Below are 21554 nucleotides of genomic sequence, written 5' to 3' on the forward strand. Positions count from 1 at the left end.
TGGAAGGAAGGAACGAAGGAAGGGAGGAAGGAAGGAAGGGAACAAGGAAGAAACAGGAAGAGATTTGGTAAGTTGCTCATTTGACAGGCTACATGCCAGTATGGAAGACGCCCTTGGATGAGTTCGAAAAGTGTACAAGATCAGGCATGGTTGTTCGTATCGATAATTTATTGGTGAATATCAGACATTCAAAGTCATCACTGGATATATAGTGAGCTTCAGGCAAGTCTGGGGTTTATGAGACCCTGTGGAAAAGAGAGAGAGAGAGAGAGAGAGAGAGACAGAGACAGAGACAGAGACAGAGACAGAGACAGAGACAGAGACAGAGAGACAGAGAGAGAGAAGGAGCTAAGTACCTAGGGGTAGAGGAAGAAAGGAAGAACTGACTTCGAGCGACAGCGACACAAGATGGCAGCCACCACAGGCTCGGGAGTAAAAGTCCTTCGAGATTTCCGACTGTTGGAAGAGCTGGAAAAAGGCCAGAAAGGAGTAGGCGACAGCACAGTTAGCTAGGGTCTGGAGGACGATGAGGACATGACACTCACAAGATGGACAGGCATGATAATAGGGCCTCCACGAACAATTTATGAAAACCGAATATGCAGCCTTAAGATAGAGTGTGGGCCACTCTAGTATCCAGAAGCATCCCAGTCTGTGAGATTGGTAACAACGGCGCGAGCAGTTCCAATGGAGTGGTGGATCCACGAGCCATGGCAGTGCTGGCAAAGTGACAGAATTCCCACAGCATCAAAGTCATCCTGCAGGAACTGAGGTGCTTGATGATGTCAAAAGAGAACATGAAGCTGCCACAGCCACCAAAAGGACAGAGTTACAGCCATTAGTCACCAAGGCCCCGGCCTCCCTTCCCCATCCAACCCAAGTCTTCATTTTCCACAGTAGTGAATTTTCTAGATCCATCTGTAGACCTCGAAGTACTGGAGAGGAAGCCCCACTTAGACTTCATCCTGAGACACTGCTCTGATACTAACTTCTTGTCCATTTGAAATACCTAAGTTGTGCTGTGTAACATCATCTGTCGAGTATAACCACTGTCTGCCTGGTTGAACTCATGGGATCAATAAGGTGTGTTGAAATCGGTTTCCTTTGGGAGCGGTGGGCACAGCTAATGCAACTGTGGACAGACACGTCTCACACAATCACCTGCTGCTGGCACTTGGCCTGGGTATGCCTTTGCCCGCCCCGCCCTCTGCCACAGCTGTGTGGTGGCCCTTAGAATAGATGGGGAGGTTTCAGGTAGCAGCCGTGGGACTGACCACCACTAGGCTTGGGGTGCTCTGGCTGTACCCATGCTTTCTTAAGTCTTAAGTGATTGCCCCATCCAAGCCATGGTCCCCACTCATCCACTCCCACCCTTGGTCAAAGCTTAGATTGTAACCTCCCCTCCCCTGAAATTGGCCGTGGGTGGGGAATTCAGAGCTTCCAGTCTCCACGCCTTTATCAAGGGGTGCTGCTTTCCCCTCCTCAAGTCCCTTGTTGCCCATCACCACCCAACACTTGCTGTGGCCAGAAGCCATCAGATGAGATTGAAAAAGCCTGGCCTCCCTCCCTTAGCTCTGGACCACACTTGTTCACCTGCCACCATCCTGGGAAGGGAGCGCTGGGTCCGCGGCCCTGCCACCACCATCAGCTCTTGACCTTTGAGCTCAGGTCTAGAGGTGAACAGAGCAGTCACAGGGAGACTCAGACGGGCCACTGCTCAGGGTCCTTGGATATATGCCTAGAGAAAGGCCATGTGGAGAGTCCTCGGTGCACATGGTTCTGAGTTGGTTCCTTTTCCCATAATTGCTTTGTTTTTACAAGTTGAAGAGGTTTGAACAGGGCTCTCAGTCACCCTGATCACCCATCGGGTCTGGAGTGGAGTCTGACAGCTGGAGCACGAGGCCCTGACTCTGCCAACTCGGGTTTCAGTGTTGCTCCTCAGACCCTGGGCAGGGACCCAGAGGAGCTCTGTGTCACCTTGTTCACAGATCATTTCATATAGGTGGGCCTGGCTCCTGGCTCATTGGCAAGCTCCCCACTCTGTTCAGGACCACTAAATGTTGAAATGTGGATGCATACTGAAATAAAAGCAATTTGAGTAGTTGCAAAGGGGGAAAAAAAAAGGACTGAGCAAATGAAACACTGGTGATTCTTAGTCCATTCAAGCCTCATTAAGTTTCAAATTTTTCAAACTAGCCATATGTACAGCAAAATTCAAAAAGACAATGATAATAACCACGTGGCAGTCACCTGGGGAGGGAATTTGCTCCCAGTGGTAGAATGTAAATGAGCTGAATTGATAGTATAAGAATAACGCAAATCCTCAACTGATTGATTTGAAGTATCTTTTCCCACATATGAGCTTACGTTAATGAGAGGAATGGTGGACATGTCAACCATTAATGAAGTACAATTTTTTAAGCCTTCTCTATTCCTATTTTCAGTCATGGTGACTTCATGCAGGATTTTCTGATAGTATATATCAGTATGATGTCATCTTACTAAAATCAATAGGAAATACAGTCCAAATTTTTGAATCCCAATTAATTAAAGATTAATATTTACACAAAGTTGTTTGTATCAAATTTGACAAAGTTGTTTTCATGAATAAGAAAGGCACACAGAACTAAACCCTTAACAAAAATTAAAATCAGGACCTATAGAAAAGGCTCATGGGTTTTCCTTGGTCTCTAGTAGAGAACCTAAGTTCAGTGTCCAGTATCTATACTTGGTGGGTCATTACTACTTGTCAATCGAGCTCTGGAATCTCTCCTACATTTTGCAAGTACCTGTACTCATTTGTGCACACACGTACAGATGCATGAAGCAAATATTTAAAACCGCTTTTAAATATGAAAAACTAAAAAAAGTCAAAAAGAAAATGAAGGACAAAGAAAAATGATTTGAACATAACTCATGTTAATGCTGTACATATCTATAAAAAAAGTCATTTAACAAAACCTTGAAACAGCATATTTCAGATAGTTAAAATGCAGTCCCACACTCCTACCCAGTATTTAATATCAAATTATTATCTAGAGTTATTCAAATCAATGTTCAAATCAATAAATTTTACAGGTGCATTTAATAGTCTTTGTTCATTAAACTAATCAAAATCTATGTTGTAGTTATTTGAAGAAAAAGAATTTTATGAATCACATGATATCAACTGAATAAATATGAAAATTATGTATGCAAACTTTACAAAAGTTAGTTTCAACACAAAAGTATAACTTTACAATTTAATAAAAAAGGAACTAAGGATCAACCAAATGTTAACAACTAAAATTCATCTATGTATGCAATAGAAAATAATACTTGAGATATAAAATTAAGGGGTTGGGGATTTGGCTCAGTGGTGGAGCACTTGCCTAGCAAGCACAAGGCCCTGGGTTCAGTCCCCAGCTCCGAAAAAAAAAAAGAGAGAGAGAGAAAGAGATATAAAATTAAGACTTATGTTAGTAAAATAATGCATAAGTTATTTTACTTAAAAAGAAAATCTTATGATCATATTAATACAGCTAGAAACCATTAAGAAAAAACTTAATACTCTTAAAAATGGGATACACATGCACATAAATTTAGAAAAGTTTGATACATATACATTATATTATAATGTCATTTCAAAAGTTAGAACTATCATTGTGTTTGTTATGAATGAAAGGAAGATATTTCAGACCATAAACAGAAATAAAATTTTCTGGAATTTTACATAAATAAAAGGCATTTAGAAACTAAAATTTTTAATAACATCTCCATCATAATTAGATGAGTATGTTCCTGCCTTCTTGCAATGAACATTGAATTGATCTCTATTGTATCAAGAAAATTGTGATAGCTGTTCCGTACAGAGAATGAAAAGCTGTCCTCTGGACAGCTCATGGTTATCACACTCATTAACTCACAGCACCTGTGTTAACACAATACTTTCACATGATCAAGTCAGCTAGAGTCAGGGCTTAGATGGGGTGACCAACCCTTGCCAATGCCATATTGAGGGGCTTTTGGCATTTGATGGCTACTGGTGAATGAAGAATCATTCATTTGGGGGGGGGGGGTATTGCCTTGGTAATTTGCTTGTGCTTCAATAGATTCCCTTCATGCGTGACACTAGATTCTGATTCTTTGATGAGATCTAAAAGGTAAACAGATGAAGACATGGTGTCAGGAGATGTATTATAGGAAATATGGTGAGATTTGGTAAAGAGAATGTAGAGTGCATTCAAGTATATTTCTTTATATAAAAAAAAAGAAAAGTATGAAAGGACAAATGTTTACTTAATTAACAGTAGATAGAATATCTCTATAGACAAATTCTAAATAGCTTATATACATAAAGCTAGAAATAATAGATGAGTTTAAAAGATGTACAAATTTTCTTCACTGTTTAAGAGATCATCGTAGGAGATCATGGGAGAGAATGTAATGTATAATAATATACTTTCAAATGTAAAAGATTATAACTTAGGCTTAGTAATAAATACAAGGTTTTTCACCAACTGAGATTATGTATAATTAGTTTGAGCTAATTCCTCCCTGTTAAATTATACGCATTTCTAAATTCCTCAGAAAAACAACCTTAGAATAACTACTTTTAGTCCCCCAAAGTCCAGGGAATTGGGGCAAAAACTCTTCAATGGTTTCTTCAAGCTGTACATAATTATTTATATATATATTACTAAACTAAAATTATGACCTTTTACATTGGCACAGAATTTATTTGATACAAATTTAGATTTTTAAGATTTTCTTTAATATAAATTTCTCATTGATTTAAAATTAATATTGTTACTCTGATGTACACGTATTGTGCCTATACAACACATTTCAGCATAGATGGCTTATACCCAGTCCTTTTCTGCTATTAAAAAATGAAGCTGAGATGATTAAGCACGTGAGTTTAAGGCCAAATAGCAAAATCATGTCTCTAAGTTTATTGTTAGAATGCTTTCAAGATAATTTATTAAGATAATTAATCGACAACAGTCCAGATTACTTATATAGTTAGATGGTTTCTAAAAAACACCAGAAGTCCACAAAATATGACATTTAATGTTCTTTAACTTTTATTGAGACATGTCCACTCCCACCAGCTCCCCTTTGGTATATTCAAAGAAGAAACTGAAAATCTCCACCTTCACGTGAGGTGATTTATTGTGGCAGACAAGCAATATGCAAAAATTGCTCCAATGCTTCTACAGACTAATTACTGTCCAGAAAAGAAAACATTGCAGAATAAGTTGGCTGAAAATTTCTGCCAAGCCAAAAAGATTAGCCGTTCAAAATTCAGTGTTTCAAAAGTCTGTCTGATGATCCTAGGCCAGAAGCCTGAAGACTTGATCTCACATGTTGCTCACAGGGGACTGTGCAAATAGAAAATTGTCTCTATAACCTATCTCAGTTCTAGAAGCCATGCTACGTTTCCTATATTTACAGATATATGGATCATTGTCAGATTACTGGCGGGGTTGAAAATTTAGTATAATCTTATAACCCACTCAGACTATTTAACTATGAGAATATATATATATATATATATATATATACATATTTTATTAACTTGAGTATTTCTTATTTACATTTCGAGTGTTATTCCCTTTCCCGGTTTCCGGGCAAACATCCCCCTAAACCCTCCCCCTCCACTTCTTTATGGGTGTTCCCCTCCCCATCCTCCCCACATTGCCTCCCTCCCCCCAACAATCTAGTTCACTGGGGGTTCAGTCTTAGCAGAACCAAGGGCTTCCCCTTCCACTGGTGATCTTACTAGAATATTCATTGCTACCTATGAGGTCAGAGTCCAGGGTCGGTCCATGTATAGTCTTTAGGTAGTGGCTTAGTCCCTGGAAGCTCTGGTTGCTTGGCATTGTTGTTCATAAGGGGTCTCGAGCTCCTTCAAGCTCTTTCAGTTCTTTCTCTGATTCCTTCAACGGGGATCCCGTTCTCAGTTCAGTGGTTTGCTGCTGGCATTCGCCTCTGTATTTGCTGTATTCTGGCTGTCTCTCTCAGGAGCGATCTACATCCGGCTCCTGTCGGCCTGCACTTCTTTGCTTCATCCATCTTGTCTAATGGGATGGCTGTATATGTATGGGCCACATGTGGGGTAGGCTCTGAATGGGTTTTCCTTCTGTGTCTGTTTTAATCTTTGCCTCTCTATTCCCTGCCAAGGGTATTCTTGTTCCCCTTTTAAAGAAGGAGTGAAGCATTCACATTTTGATCATCCGTCTTGAGTTTCATTTGTTCTAGTCATCTAGGGTAATTCAAGAATTTGGGCTAATAGCCACTTATCAATGAGTGCATACCATGTGTCTTTTTCTCTGATTAGGTTACCTCACTCAGGATGATATTTTCCAGTTCCAACCATTTGCCTATGAATTTCATAAAGTCGTTGTTTTTGATAGCTGAGTAATATTCCATTGTGTAGATATACACATCTTCTGTATTCATTCCTCTGTTGAAGGGCATCTGGGTTCTTTCCAGCTTCTGGCTATTATAAATAAGGCTGCTATGAATATAGTGGAGAACGTGTCTTTTTTATATGTTGGGGCATCTTTTGGGTATATGCCCAAGAGAGGTATAGCTGGATCCTCAGGCAGTTCAATATCCAATTTTCTGAGGAACCTCCAGACTGATTTCCAGAATGGTTGTACCAGTCTGCAATCCCACCAACAATGGAGGAGTGTTCCTCTTTCTCCGCATCCTCGCCAGCATCTGCTGTCACCTGAGTTTTTGATCTTAGCCATTCTCACTGGTGTGAGGTGAAATCTCAGGGTTGTTTTGATTTGCATTTCCCTTATGACTAAAGATGTTGAACATTTCTTTAGGTGTTTCTCAGCCATTCGGCATTCCTCAGCTGTGAATTCTTTGCTTAGCTCTGAACCCCATTTTTAATAGGGTTATTTGTCTCCCTGTGGTCTAACTTCTTGAGTTCTTTGTATATTTATATATAAGGCCTCTATCTGTTGTAGGATTGGTAAAGATCTTTTCCCAATCTGTTGGTTGCCGTTTTCTCCTAACCACAGTGTCCTTTGCCTTACAGAAGCTTTGCAGTTTTATGAGATCCCATTTGTCGATTCTTGATCTTAGAGCATAAGCCATTGGTGTTTTGTTCAGGAAATTTTTTCCAGTGCCCATGTGTTCGAGATGCTGCCCTAGTTTTTCTTCTATTAGTTTGAGTGTATCTGGTTTGATGTGGAGGTCCTTGATCCACTTGGACTTAAGCTTTGTACAAGGTGATAAGCATGGATCGATCTGCATTCTTCTGCATGTTGACCTCCAGTTGAACCAGCACCATTTGCTGAAAATGCTATCTTTTTTCCATTGGATGGTTTTGGCTCCTTTGTCAAAAATCAAGTGACCATAGGTGTGTGGGTTCATTTCTAGGTCTTCAATTCTGTTCCATTGGTCTATCTGTCTGTCTCTGTACCAGTACCATGCAGTGTTTACCACTATTGCTCTGTAATACTGCTTGAGTTCAGGGATAGTGATTTCCCCCTGAAGTCCTTTTATTGTTGAGGATAGTTTTAGCTATCCTGGGTTTTTTGTTATTCCAGATGAATTTGCAAATTGTTCTGTCTAACTCTTTGAAGAATTGGATTGGTATTTTGATGGGGATTGCATTGTATCTGTAGATCGCTTTTGGTAGAATGGCCATTTTTACTATATTAATCCTGCCAATCCATGAGCATGGGAGATCTTTCCATCTTCTGAGGTCTTCTTCAGTTTCTTTCTTCAGAGTCTTAAAGTTCTTATTGTACAGATCTTTCACTTGCTTGGTTAAAGTCACACCGAGGTACTTTCTATTATTTGGGTCTATTATGAAGGGTGTCGTTTCCCTAATTTCTTTCTCGGCTTGTTTCTCTTTTGTGTAGAGGAAGGCTACTGATTTATTTGAGTTAATTTTATATCCAGCCACTTTGCTGAAGTTTTTTATCAGCTTTAGTAGTTCGCTCGTGGAACTTTTGGAATCACTTAAATATACTATCATATTATCTGCAAATAGTAATATTTTGACTTCTTCTTTTCCGATCTGTATCCCCTTGACCTCCTTTTGTTGTCTGATTGCTCTGGCTAGAACTTCAAGAACTATATTGAATAAGAAGGGAGAGAGTGGGCAGCCTTGTCTAGTCCCTGATTTTAGTGGGATTGCTTCAAGTTTCTCTCCATTTAGTTTAATGTTAGCAACTGGTTTGCTGTATATGGCTTTTACTGTGTTTAGGTATGGGCCTTGAATTCCTATTCTTTCCAGGACTTTTATCGTGAAGGCGTGTTGAATTTCGTCAAATGCTTTCTCTGCATCTAATGAAATGATCATGTGGTTTTGTTCTTTCAGTTTCTTTATATAATGGATCACGTTGATGGTTTTCCGTATATTAAACCATCCCTGCATGCCTGGGATGAAGCCGACTTGATCATAGTGGATGATTTTTTTGATGTGCTCTTGGATTCGGTTTCCCAGACAACACACCTAAAAGCTCTAGAACAAAAAGTAGCAAATACACCCAGGAGGAGTAGAAGGCAGGAAATAATCAAACTCAGAGCTGAAATCAACCAAGTAGAAACAAAAAGGACCATAGAAAGAATCAACAGAACCAAAAGTTGGTTCTTTGAGAAAATCAACAAGATAGATAAACCCTTAGCCAGACTAACAAGAGGACACAGAGAGTGTGTCCAAATTAACAAAATCAGAAATGAAAAGGGAGACATAACTACAGATTCAGAGGAAATTCAAAAAATCATCAGATCTTACTATAAAAGCCTATATTCAACAAAACTTGAAAATCTGCAGGAAATGGACAATTTCCTAGACAGATACCAGGTACTGAAGTTAAATCAGGAACAGATAAACCAGTTAAACAACCCCATAACTCCTATGGAAATAGAAGCAGTCATTAAAGGTCTCCCAACCAAAAAGAGCCCAGGTCGAGACGGGTTTAGTGCAGAATTCTATCAAACCTTCATAGAAGACCTCATACCAATATTATCCAAACTATTCCACAAAATTGAAACAGATGGAACACTACCGAATTCCTTCTATGAAGCCACAATTACTCTTATACCTAAACCACACAAAGACCCAACAAAGCAAGAGAACTTCAGACCAATTTCCCTTATGAATATCGACGCAAAAATACTCAATAAAATTCTGGCAAAACGAATCTGAGAATACATATTTAATTAGCTAATTATCAGATAATACATAAGCTAGCCAGGATATAACAGATTTTAAGCCTTTTAAAAGCTAAAATATATAACTAAATGTTCTGTTTAACTGATAAAAGTTGGGCTGGGTGTTAGGTACATCTTATACTTTTAAATTACAGAATGATAATAGTTGTGCTCAACTTATATTTGAGAAAAAAGTTTCTGTTTTTTTTTAACTAAAAGGGTAAAAGAGTAGATTGATGTCATTATTAAGGTGAAGGGAGGTACAGGATAGAACCAGGCCTGTCATTGGATGAGAAGGAAGGATGGGTGGGAGAAAAGTTTTAGAGAGGCAGAGGAAGCCAGAGTGAGAATGTGAGAGCACAGAAAACATGGCAGTAGATGTTTAGATGCCTCTCTGTACATATTACAGGTTGTTATGACTATTCTCAAGGGATGGGTGTGTACAGGAATTTGTGCCACCTAGATTGGCAAATTATATCTTATCAATTGCATCAGAAAATATCGTTTGATGTGTTCTTTCATAAGGCAACTTAATTGAGTTTAAGAGAGTGTATGGTGGCCAGATGCATGGGCCTACCAAAGAATTGGGATGTGTATGCCTGGCGTGGTGGAAACCCAACCAAGAGGGCTGTGGATGAGGGAGGAGCAGCCTGACAGGGTGCCTTGTTGGGAAGTTTAGTGTGTCAGAAAATAGATGGGGGCAGCATGGAGCCACTGAGATAAATTATTGCTATTTCCAATGGCACCAGAAATATTAAGGGAGTGAGACAGCTAGGGTATAACTGGGAACAAGTTCTGTAGGGTTTTTTGTTTTGTTTTGTTGTTTTTACTTTTACTGCAGCACATATATTGTGTGTCAAGTGTCCTGAAGGGAAAACATGCTTAAGTCCTTGGGTATGAAGTGATTTATTGCATCATGGCCACATATAACCATGATGGGATACTAAAGACAAAGATAGGAGAGTGAGGATTTTTAATTTCCAAGAAATTATAGGATTTTGGTGTTTCTCAATCGTATGATTTTTTTTGTGTAGGATATACACCTTGTGATCTAGACTAATAGATGAATCACAGAAAGAAAAAAGGTGGAGGCAGAGTTACCATGAAAGGTTTTTGGGGCCTGGGAATCAGATGCAAGGGACAGAGAGACTACAAGGCCACAGAATATGTTGCTTATCAATTATATTGAGAGGTTACAAAGGGAATGGCAGGTTTGAGGAAAGCAGCCAGTTAGACAGGACTGTGATCTAACACTTCCCTGCTTATGAAAGAAAATTCAAAAGTCACATCCAGCTGGAAAGTCTTATGAATACTATGAAGTACCTATTAATGTGGGGATCCAGGACTGCCTGAGGCTGTCTGAAAGACCTGGACAAAAGAATAACTGGAACACTAGTTCTATGCCCTTACCCAGGATCAAACTTGTCAAGGCCTGTCTGATGCTGAAGCCAATGTCTTAAAGGAGTCAAGGTTGAGGGAAGAGACTCTTCCCTTAGGTTGTGGTTATCAGTTCTTAGGCAGCTGTAACTGTGGTATCCATGTTCTTTTCGTCAGCATTGTCTGACGTAATCATTTGCTGACTTAGTTGTTCCCCATGTACAACCACCTGTACCCCCAGGACTGCAAATTATAAATATGATTCTACAATTGCTAATAAAGAGCAAATAAATTTCAAGCAATCTTCACAAAAATGTTTACTAACAGCAATCACATTTTAAATCAGACAAACTAAAAATGAATTGAACACCGTGTGCTCCAGCTCTATATCCTCTGGACAGAACCCCAGGACACCAAATTACTACAGAGGTACTTGTACAGTTTCACCCATTGTTGCTTAGTTCCCAGCAGGGAGGAAATGCAATTCATATGAATCCTAATGGGGTGACTGCTCTGCTTTTCCTATCAGTTATTTTGCTATACTGCCACTATGCCATCATCATCGTGCAATCCTAGATAGCACAGTGATCTATGACTCCAAGATGTAATGTTTGACTATGTATTTGCAAATATTGGAAGAGAAATGAAGTCTTAAACACTGCTATATATTTATTTAAATGTCCCTGTTTGTTTTATTCCAGAGACTGTGCTGCAAAAGGTATATACACATTTCTCCCTCATTTCCTCTGCTGAAGGCTATTAATTCTCATGTGATAAAGTATCACATTCTCTATACTATTTCAAGAGATGTATCTCTCTTATTCTTTTCTATTTAAAGAGTCTAAACTGTCCTTATATCAAACTATGCTGTCTATATAACAGGCGAACCCAGAAATATCAACTGTGCTTCACAAGGTAAGTATGCAAAATATGGTTTTATAGAATTGCTTGTAATGCATGTACTACTATTTTTATTTTCTGGTCTATTCAGGTGTCTTTTATAATATCCATCTGCTTGTTAACTATGGAAAATTACAAACAAAAGCAAAAACAGAAAACAATTAAGGTCTGTTATCAAATCTTAAGCAAACATTCATCACTCTAGGACTGGGAAATTGCTCAGAGGGTAGAAACATATGGACCTGGGTGTGAATATTCAGCATGTATACATAATGCCAGGCATAGGGGATAGCTACACATAACTATTACCTCTGAATCCTGAGGGCTCGCTGACCAGTTCTCCAAGCCCACACTGAATTTCTAGTTCAACAAGAGAACTTATGTCAAGAAGAGTGAACAGCACTAAGGAAGACACTTGAAATCCTTCTCAGAACTCCAAAAACACATGTACAGATGGGTAAAGCCACACAGTTACAGGCATGCACCACACACTCACATCCACCAACATTCTTACAACACACAACACCACAGATACATAGAAAATGGTTAAGGGACTGCAGGATAATTCTTAATTTGCTGTTATCACCCAGTATGTATCTTATATACTGATAATAACCAAGAAAAGATTAAGCTGGAAGAGAGTTTATCCATAATTTTAACTTTTGCTATATTTTAATTTAATTAAAATGCTTTCATAATTTTACACAAAATATTATATCCAGATTCATGGGATTCTAGAATCACCCAGGCCAAAAACTTTTGAGCATGTCTGAGAGACATCAGACTGGAAGAGTTCTAGTGCAAAGGCCCTCCAGCCAGAAGCTGGAACCCAGATGCCCTTCAACAGAGGAATGGATACAGAAAATGTGGCATATTTACACAATGAAGTACTACTCAGCTTTCAAAAACAATGACTTCATGAAATTCCTAGGCAAATGGATAGAACTAGGAAATATCATCCTGAGTGAATTAACACAGTTAGTAGATACTAATCCAAAGCTTGGAATACCCAAGATACAATTCATAGACCATAGGATGCTCAAGAAGGAGGAAGAACAAAATGTGTACACTTCAGTCCTTCCTAGAAGGGGGAACAAAATACTCAAGAGGGAGGGGAATATAGGGACACAGTGGAGCAGAGACTTAAGGAAAGGCCTTCTAGATGCTGCCCCATCTGGGGATCTATCACATATGCTGCCACCAAACCTAGTCAGTATTGCTGATGCCAAGAAGTCCTTATTGATGGGAGCTTGATGTGGATTGTCTCCTGAGAGACTCTGCCAGAACCTCACTGATATAGACAAGCATGCTTGAAGCTAACCATCGGACTCCATGGGGACTCCGATGAAAGAGTGAAACAGGTTGCAAACCCATAGGAAGAACAACAATATCAACCAACCAGTGCTCCCAGGGATTAAACTACTAACCAAATAGTACTCATGTAAAAGCCTAATGCTTCAGTTGCATATGGAGAAGAGGATGGCATTGTCTGGCATCAATAGGAGGAGAAGCCATTGGTCCTGTGAATGTTCCTTTCTCCAGTGCAGGGGAATGGTATGCTACTGAGGTGCGAGTGGGTGGATGGGAGGAAAAGCATCCTCATGGAAGCAGGGGGTGGGTTGTGGGAGAGTGGGTAACTCGGCAAGGGAATAACATTTGCAATGTAAATATATAAAATATCAAGTTAAAAAATGTTACCACTGCTCTTAATAACCCTATATAAGTTTTTAAAATCCACTTGCCATAATTCTTACTAAGTCTGTTTTGTGTTCACACATGGCCTATGATGGATTAACACCATATCTGGGAATATCTTCTCATTATTAGACATAACAACTGAATATGTGATTATTTATATCCATTTTTTGTTCAAGAAGAATCCGATGCCAAAGAAAATTTCCTCTTTTTGATTAGCATGGAAATTATATTCAAAATAAGCTAATAAAATAAAGGATACCTGAGTGTATACACATTCACATACATATTCATATATATGAATGGACTTCATGTTTTCCCTAGACATTTAACAGCCAGCAGTTTTGCCCTCTGAGCCATCAGTCTACACAGGAATTCATAGAGAAACCCTGTCTGAAAAACTAGGGGAGGGAGACAAACAGATTAACAAATTGATTGCGCTCTCTCTCTCTCTCTCTCTCTCTCTCTCTCTCTCTCTCTCTCTCTCTCTCTCTCTGTGTGTGTGTGTGTGTGTGTGTGTGTATTCAACTGAGGAGGCACTGGCAAATAAATGTTTGCCCCTCCTCTGTAAGCCAGGCCACCCCAATATTGCCTTTCGTCTTCCTTAGTTTGTTTGGTTCATTCCAAGTTAATTGTATCTGTTTCTTTAATTTCCTCCTCATTTCTTTAGTTGAGTCAGGGGTCTTTGCACATAAGCCCTGGAAATCAGTACCTGGATCAGGTCTGCAGCCTGCTCACAGGGTTCTACCCACCTACACCACTCAAGTGATGCAATAAAAGACATGCAGCACCGACCTGGCTTCTTTTCACTGTACATTTACTTTAGTTCCAATGTTCATTCAGGTCTGAGAGAGGAGGGAGGGAAGGAGGGAAGAGAGACAGAGAGTGACAGAGAAACAGTGACATAGAGGGAGAATTGTAGGTTATTGTTCCATCTCTTCAATCACTGTCTGTTGTTTGCCATCTTGGCAACCATGCCCCAAAACCCTACCTTGGGTAAGATCAAGCATAATGGCAGCAACCATACAATTCCTGCTTAGTCGAAATGAACACCCCAGTCATCACTACCTGTGGACAATTGTAAGGGGGCTCCTCTGATCTGGAGAGTAGTACCCTTGAATGAAATGAGAAGCACAACAAGCATTATTTGTTTTGAAATATAAGACGTGGAAAAAACTATATGTGTGGATTTACAGACAGAAAGACAGAGAGACAGAGAGACAGATAGACAGACAGACAGACAGACAGACAGACAGAACAGGACAGGACAGAACAGGACAGGACAGGAGAAAAAAAACAAGAACACAAACAGAAACTCAAAATGGAAGTCCGGTTCCAAATAGTCTCTGTCTGCACTGTCGCTCTAGTGTTGGTAGTCCAGCTTATAAAAGCTTATACATGGATGGTTTTGGGAAATGCTGCTGGGTGTTCAGTTCAGGTCCAAGATTATTGCGGGTAACTAGACAACAAAGAAAGCCATTAGATTGACTTCTACAGTGTTTGGTTTCTGAGTGTGTTATCACACAGAAGAACCTAACAGAATATGTAATGAATTCTGGCAGTAACAGCAGAAACAACCAATGAGAAAGTGTCCTTATAATATTAGTAACTGCAACAAAATGGCAGACTAGCTAGGTAACAGTTACCTAGCCATTAACTAATCTGACATAGGCCTTCTTCACATTGCATCTAGATAGGCCTTCCTATCTTCCTCTCCAGTGCTGAGACCAAAGTGAGATCAAAGTCATGCATCACCATGGGTGCCTTCCTTTTCATTTTTTTCTTTCATCCTAGGAAGTGTGTGTGTGTGTGTGTGTGTGTGTGTGTGTGTGTGTGTGTGTGTGTGTGTGTGTGTGGAGAGAGAGAGAGAGAGAGACAGAGAGAGAGAGAGAGAGGGAGAGGGAGAGGGAGAAAGAGAGGGAGAGGGGCAGAGGGAGAGAGAGAGAGTGCTCTAGAGAGAGAGAGAGCACGAGAGAGAGAGAGAGAGAGAGTTTAAAATCAGCACTCAAGACTTTTTTCTTCGTATCCCTATCCCAATCCCCCCAAACCAGCAGTAAAGCCACCAGCACCAGAGACAGAGGAAGATGAAATCTCTAGTCTGAAAAACTAGAGGAGGGAGATAAACAGATCTCTCTCTCTCTCTCTCTCTCTCTCTCTCTCTCTCTCTCTCTTCCTCATAATTTCTTAAAGTGTTCCCTTTGTGCTGTGTGGATTCTACTTTATTAAGCAAGTTTCACATCGTACTAGCTCCAAAGAGGAGTCAACACTCTCTTGGCGTGCAGGCAGTTGTTGCCTGCTTTAAATATTTTTTGGTGTGTTTGTTTGTTTGTTTGTTTGTTTGTTTGTTTGTTTGTTTGTTTGTTTCAAAACCGAGGGCCTGCCTGCATTCAACAGATCCAAACCCAGTTCTCAGAGGGGAAAATGGAGTCAAGTCCAAAGTCACTGGCATTTAAGTCATCTGCCATTGACAGTAATAGGAGATGGGAATATCGTGCTTTCTCCAATGGAGATTCACCTGGGTATGCATCAACCACATATAAGGACAGGCCTGGGGTAAATGGGGTGGTGGATGGGGAGGAAGGATCTGGAAAGAGCTTTGCGATGGGAAACTATGATCAGAATGTTGCACAGAAAACAAAATTTGTCCTAAAAAAAAAAAAAAAAAAAGCTCCCGATATCTATCCAAAAAGGAAAGGAAAAAAAACAGACAGAAGAACTTTACTAACTGCAAATGTTCCATCTCCCTGTATCCAATCACTCCACTCCCAGATAGGTAGATGATAGTTTGCACTTCTGTCCCAGTTGTGCTATCGAGGTTAATAAAAGGAGAACCACCTCTGTGGTTATGTGATCCACACACGAAATAAAATAAAAGGAGTGGATAGATGTGCCTAGCATTTTAAGATGCTCAATTTCTTTGCAAGCTTCATTTTGTTTCATTCTTTTAAAGGTTTATTTATTTATTTTCATTTATATGAGTATACTAAAGCCCTTTTCATATACACACGGCAGTAGAGTACACGGGATATCCCTTTTCAGAGGGTTGTGAGCCACTATATGGTTTCTGTGGAATGAAACTCAGGACCTCTGGAAGAGCAGAGCAGTGAGTGCTCTTAACCTCGGAGCCATCTCTCCAGCCCTTCACAAGCTTTATTTAACTAAACATTAAACATGAATCAGAAATGCCAAATCCTGTAAATATGGTCCAGATTCAGCCTTACTTAGAAATCCAGAGCTGGTAGGGCGAGGCTGGGAGTGAGCAAAGGGAGTCTTCCTCTTTCCCTGAGGGTGTGCTATCAATTCCATTACCATTTCCAAACAGCTGGGTGTGAGTCTAACTAAGGTTTTCTTCAGTCATTTGCCATTAGCCAGAGCACTGAAAGGACAGCGAGGGATCAGACATTCACACTGAAATCATCACTCACTGATTTCAGGCAGAAAACTTGCCCCCCCCTAAAGAGGCACCGCCTGGCTCAGCGCTGAAGCAAAGCATGCTAGGGCAGCAGCTGGGACAGTCCTTCAGGGACATGCACATTCTCCAGCCCCACCCCACCCCCTCTCAGCTAGCTCCTGTCCACCCCTACCCCTTCCCCCACATACAGGGAGGAGGCCTTGTGTGTGTGGAGGGGAGATGGAAGTATCTCTTGAGAGAGGGTTCGGGTCTCCCAAACAAGTAAATAACTAGAATCTTCATTTTTTTTTAAACATTTATTTATTTATTATATATAAGTACACTGTAGCTGTCTTCAGATACACCAGAAGAGGGCATCAGATCTCTTTACAGATGGTTGTGAGCCACCATGTGGTTGCTGGGAATTGAACTCATGACCTCTGGAAGAGCGGTCGGGCGCTCTTAACCGCTGAGCCATCTCTCCAGCCCTAGAATCTTCATTTATTTACTTTATATCATCGAGCATACCGTGGCAGAGGGAAAAGGAACAGGGAAACTGGGCCAACTGGTAGAGCTCCTTTCATTTTGTTTCAAAAAGGAAAAGCCAAAGAAACAACTCTCCCTGGTTTTCGTGAAAGGAACATAATGGGAAAAGTTGAAACATCGGCTCGCCACTTAATACTTTGGCTTTTAATAAAAGGGCCAACAGATCTACCTCCTATTTGGTAAAAAAGAGAATAAAAAACCACAAAAACGTCCTGTCAGCCAACTTCCCTTTAAACGTCTGTTAAACAGGAAGACTGTTTTTTTAAACATCATTTTAAATACTTAAATATGTATTTGTGCGTGTGTGTCTGTGTGTATGTGCACGCACGCGTGTGTGTGTGTGTCTGACTGTCTGTCTGTCAGTGTATTCTGTATGGAGAGGATGTGCTGTACCACTCGGGACGAGGTGGTCTGGGGCCCACGGGTGATGCTGCGCCGCACCATCCCCCCAGTCACCTTCCCTGTAGGGCCTTCCCAGAGGTCCCGTAGCCGATTTTGGCGCACCACCACCGTGGAAGGGCGCCTGGCTGCGGCCAGTCGCTGAACAGGGGGGGAAGGGCGGTCACCCACCAACCCCACCCCCGGCCGCACCTGCACACCCGAGCCCGCCTCCTGAGCGCCTGCCGACCCCCCTGTTGGGAGGAAGGGGAACAGCAAGGGCAGGACGCTTGGAGGGGGAAGAAAAACGTGCGGGTGGAGGAGTCGGGAGGAACGGGAAGTGGGAAAGATCCGCCGGGATCACCCGCACAGCCGAACGCGCGCCTCTGGGTTGAATCCTCTGGGCAGACTGCACTGACCACACCCGTTTACCTCTTAACGGTTTCACGCCCTCTTGAACTCTCTTCAAAGTTCTTTTCCACTTTTCCTTACTGTACTTGTTGGCTATCGGTCTCGTGCCAGTATTTAGCCTTAATTGGAGTTTACCACCTGCTTTGGGCTGCATTCCCAAGCAACCCGACTCCAGGAAGATCCAGGCCCAGCGCGCCTGGGCCTGCTACTGGCCTCACACCGTCCAAGGGCTGGGCCTCAATCAGAAGGACTTGGGGCCCCCACGAGCGACGCCCGGGAGTGGGTCTTCCATACGCCACATTTGACGCGCCACGGCACGAGGCGGGGATTCGGCGCTGGGCTCTTTCCTGTTCACTCGCCATTACTGAGGGAATCCTAGTTAGTTTCTTTTCCTCCACTGACTAATATGCTTAAATTCAGCGGGTCGCCACGTCTGATCTGAGGTTGAGGTCGAGAGGGGTAGGAAGAAAGGAGGGCGCGCGCGGCCGCGGGCGGACGGAAGAAGAAGAGAGCGAGAGGGTGCCGGGGTCCCAGGCCAGGGCCTGCGACCTCTCTACCCTGGCCAGCTCCCACATCCTGGGGACAAGTCGCGTCAGCGCACGGACGCCACAGCGTCACGCCAGCTGGCGCGCCCGAGCGGATGGCCCCCACAAGAGGGGGGGGGAGGAGAGGTACCTGAGACCGGCCCCGGCGCGTGCGGTATCCCCCCACCCCCAGTCCGACCCTCGCAGGTTGCTCTTTCTGCACGCACTGGCGGGTGCGTGGCGGCGGTTGCACTGACCCCGTGGGTGGGACCAGCCTCCCACCAGACAGGAGGTGAGATGAACGACCCGGGCGACACGGCCCCTCTCGCGCCCAGGCACCCGACTGGCCCCCGCCAATGTGTCCCCACGGTGGGGAGAGCGGGCGAGGACGGGAGCAGGAATGCCGGAGCGAGCAGGAATGAGCCACGAGAAGGGTGGCCGGCCCGCGGCGCCGGTGGATGGGGGGATCTAGGCCCACGCAGACCCACCGGGCGTGGACGACCGCCGGACGCCGCACAGTCTGAACTTTGGGAGACGGAGGGCCGAGGGGAAAGGCCCTGCGAGCAGAGTCCCAGCCGCGAAACGCCCCCCCCCCCCCCAGGCGACGAAACCGTAGAGGGCATGGCAGTGATTGATCCTCAAGCGCCTCTCAGACAAGTGTAGCCCCGGGAGGAACCCGGAGCCTCAAGTGCGTTCTTAGTGTCCATGATCAATGTGTCCTGCAATTCACATTAATTCTCACAGCTAGCTGCGTTCTTCATCAACGCACGAGCCAATTGATCCACCGCTAAGAGTCGTATCAGTATCTGGGGTGTGAGCGGACTCCTACGGGTGCTAACAACAGCACCAGCTCCCCCGCCCGCCCCTGCTGAACTGGAAGAGAGGGGCCCATGGCGAGGCGGCTCCACCTCAGGCCGGCCAGCGGGAAACTAAAGGATACATGTGAAAAGAAAAAAAAGACAGGGTCGGGAACGGAAAGGCAGGACACACCGGACATGGGACGCCGCAAACCCAGCACCCGGCGGCGGCCAGCCAATGGGCGGGAAGTCGGGCACTCGGGCCCGGACCCCACGGGCGCCCAGAGGGGGCCCGCGACATGGCCCCTGACCGCCGCTTCTGGAAGCGCCGGCGGCCGGAGGGGGCCCGCTGAGTCTCAGGGAGCACCAGGTGGAGGGAGGAATCAGGAAGCCCTCCTGAGGACGACCGACGGGCGGTAGGGCGACCCCCCCCCCTGCGGGGTCTTAAAACTTCCACATTGGAAGAGGACAGCTAGGTACCCGGACATGAGCGGGGCGGACACGCGAGGCCCAGAAGGCGGGGCTGGCTGGGAGAGCACACCGGTGGCACAGGCACCCCCTGCACGCGACAGAGACACCCCGGCACCTTCAGAGGGGGAGAGTTGTGGTGGAGGGGCGGCAGGTGCATAGGAGATGAGATCACGGAACCGGTCCAGAAAGAGGCAGAATGACCTCGGTATGCTGAGGGCCTTGGCTGGCCAGCAGGCAAGGGAGGTGCGGGCGGTGGAGGCAGCAGTGGTGGAGGCAGAGGCGGGCACACGGAGGCAAGGACATAGGCAGAAGAGCAAGGGAGAGAGAGAGAATGGAGGAGGTCCCTCGACGGACCAGACCTGACACCCTCCCCTCACTGCTCCTTAACGACCCCCCGCCTTTCCCGAAATGCTCACTTGGCCTGCAGCCGCCACACAAGCCACAAATGCAACCTCAACCTGGGGACGCGCCTCCCGGTGAGAGGAGGGACTCACACAGGCCAGAGAAAGGACCAGACACCCCCTCGGCCTACTCCGTTAATGATCCTTCTTCCACCGGCTCACCTACAGAAACCTTGTTATTTTTACTTCCTCTAGATAGTCAAGTTCGACCTTATTCTCAGCCCTCCGACAGGGCCATGGGCTGATCAGGCCTCACTAAACCATCCAATCTGTAGTAGCCAAGGGTGGTGTGTACAAAGGGCAGGGACTTAACACAAGCTTATGACCAGCACTTACTGGGAATTCCTCGTTCATGGAGAATAATTGCAATCCCCGATCTCCATCACGAATGAGGTTCAATGGGTCACCCTCGCCTGCCTTTGTAGGGTAGGCACACGCTGAGCCAGTCAGTGTGGCCCTAATGCAGCCCCGGACATCTAAGGGCATCACAGACCTGTTATTGCTCAATCTCGGGTGGCTGAATGCCACTTGTCCCTCTAAGAAGTTGGGGGACGCCAACCGCTCAGGGGGTCGCGTAACTAGTTAGCATGCCAGAGTCTAGTTCCTTATCGGAATTAACCAGACATATCGCTCCACCATCTAAGAACGGCCATGCACCACCACCCACGGAATCGAGAAAGAGCTATCAAAATCAATCTGTCAATCCTGTCTGTGTCTGGGCTGGGTGAGGATTCCTGTGTTGAGTGAAATTAAACTGCAGGCTCCACTCCTGGTGGTGCCCTTCCGTCAATTCCGTTAAGTTTCAGCTTTGCAACCATACTCCCCCCAGAACCCAAAGACTTTGGTTTCCCAGAAGCTGCTTGACTATCATGGGAATAACACCGCTGCATCACCAGTCGGCATCGGTTTAGTCATGTACCCCCATTTGTTTTTCTTTTTTTCTCCATTTCTCTTTCTTTTTCTTTCATTGGGGGAGGGTATTTTTTTAAATTCATTTTTTAAATATGATTTTCCTGATTTGACCTCTAGAAACTGGCTATTATTTCCCCTCATGCCTCCTGTTCTGAGTGCAGTTCCTCACTCACCCACTCACTCCTTCGAACCTGCCCATTCTGACAGTTCCCTACACTGGGGCATCAAGCCTTGACAGGACCAAGGGCATTTGCTCCCATTGGTGCCTGAAAAGGATATCCTCTGCTTCATATGCAGATGGAGCCATAGGCTCATCCTTGTGTATTCTTTGGATGATTGTTTAGTCCATGGAAGATCGAGGGCAGGGGTTTGGTTGGTTGATATTGTTCTTCTTATGGGGTGGCAAACCTCTTCAACTACTTCAGTTCTTTCTGTAACTCCTCTTTTTGGAACCTTGTTCTCAGCTCAATGGTTGACTGCAAGCATTCTCCCTTCTTCCCTCCCTCTCTTCCTCCCTCCCTCCCCACACTGCTCTATGTTTGTATGTTTGTGTGTTTGTGTGTCTCTGTGTATGTGTGTGTGTCTG

The 21554-nt window shown here is 43.8% G+C and overlaps 1 non-coding gene and 2 pseudogenes across 1 annotated transcript; 1 reads left to right on the forward strand and 2 right to left on the reverse strand.

Annotated features, from left to right (window-relative positions):
* Positions 1-386: 386 nt before the first annotated feature.
* Positions 387-935, forward strand: LOC148002726 (ubiquitin-conjugating enzyme E2 variant 1-like; annotated as a pseudogene).
* An 18095-nt stretch (positions 936-19030) lies between these two features.
* On the reverse strand, positions 19031-19183 carry LOC134480922 (5.8S ribosomal RNA). Its single transcript, XR_015632445.1, has one exon. It is a non-coding gene; the product is annotated as a 5.8S ribosomal RNA (ribosomal RNA).
* A 1009-nt stretch (positions 19184-20192) lies between these two features.
* Positions 20193-21097, reverse strand: LOC148002727 (18S ribosomal RNA; annotated as a pseudogene; the record flags this gene model as incomplete).
* Positions 21098-21554: the final 457 nt, after the last annotated feature.

The sequence above is a fragment of the Rattus norvegicus genome, chromosome 10, assembly GCF_021556685.1.
Source record: "Rattus norvegicus strain SHRSP/BbbUtx chromosome 10, alternate assembly SHRSP_T2T, whole genome shotgun sequence".
NCBI lineage: Eukaryota > Metazoa > Chordata > Mammalia > Rodentia > Muridae > Rattus > Rattus norvegicus.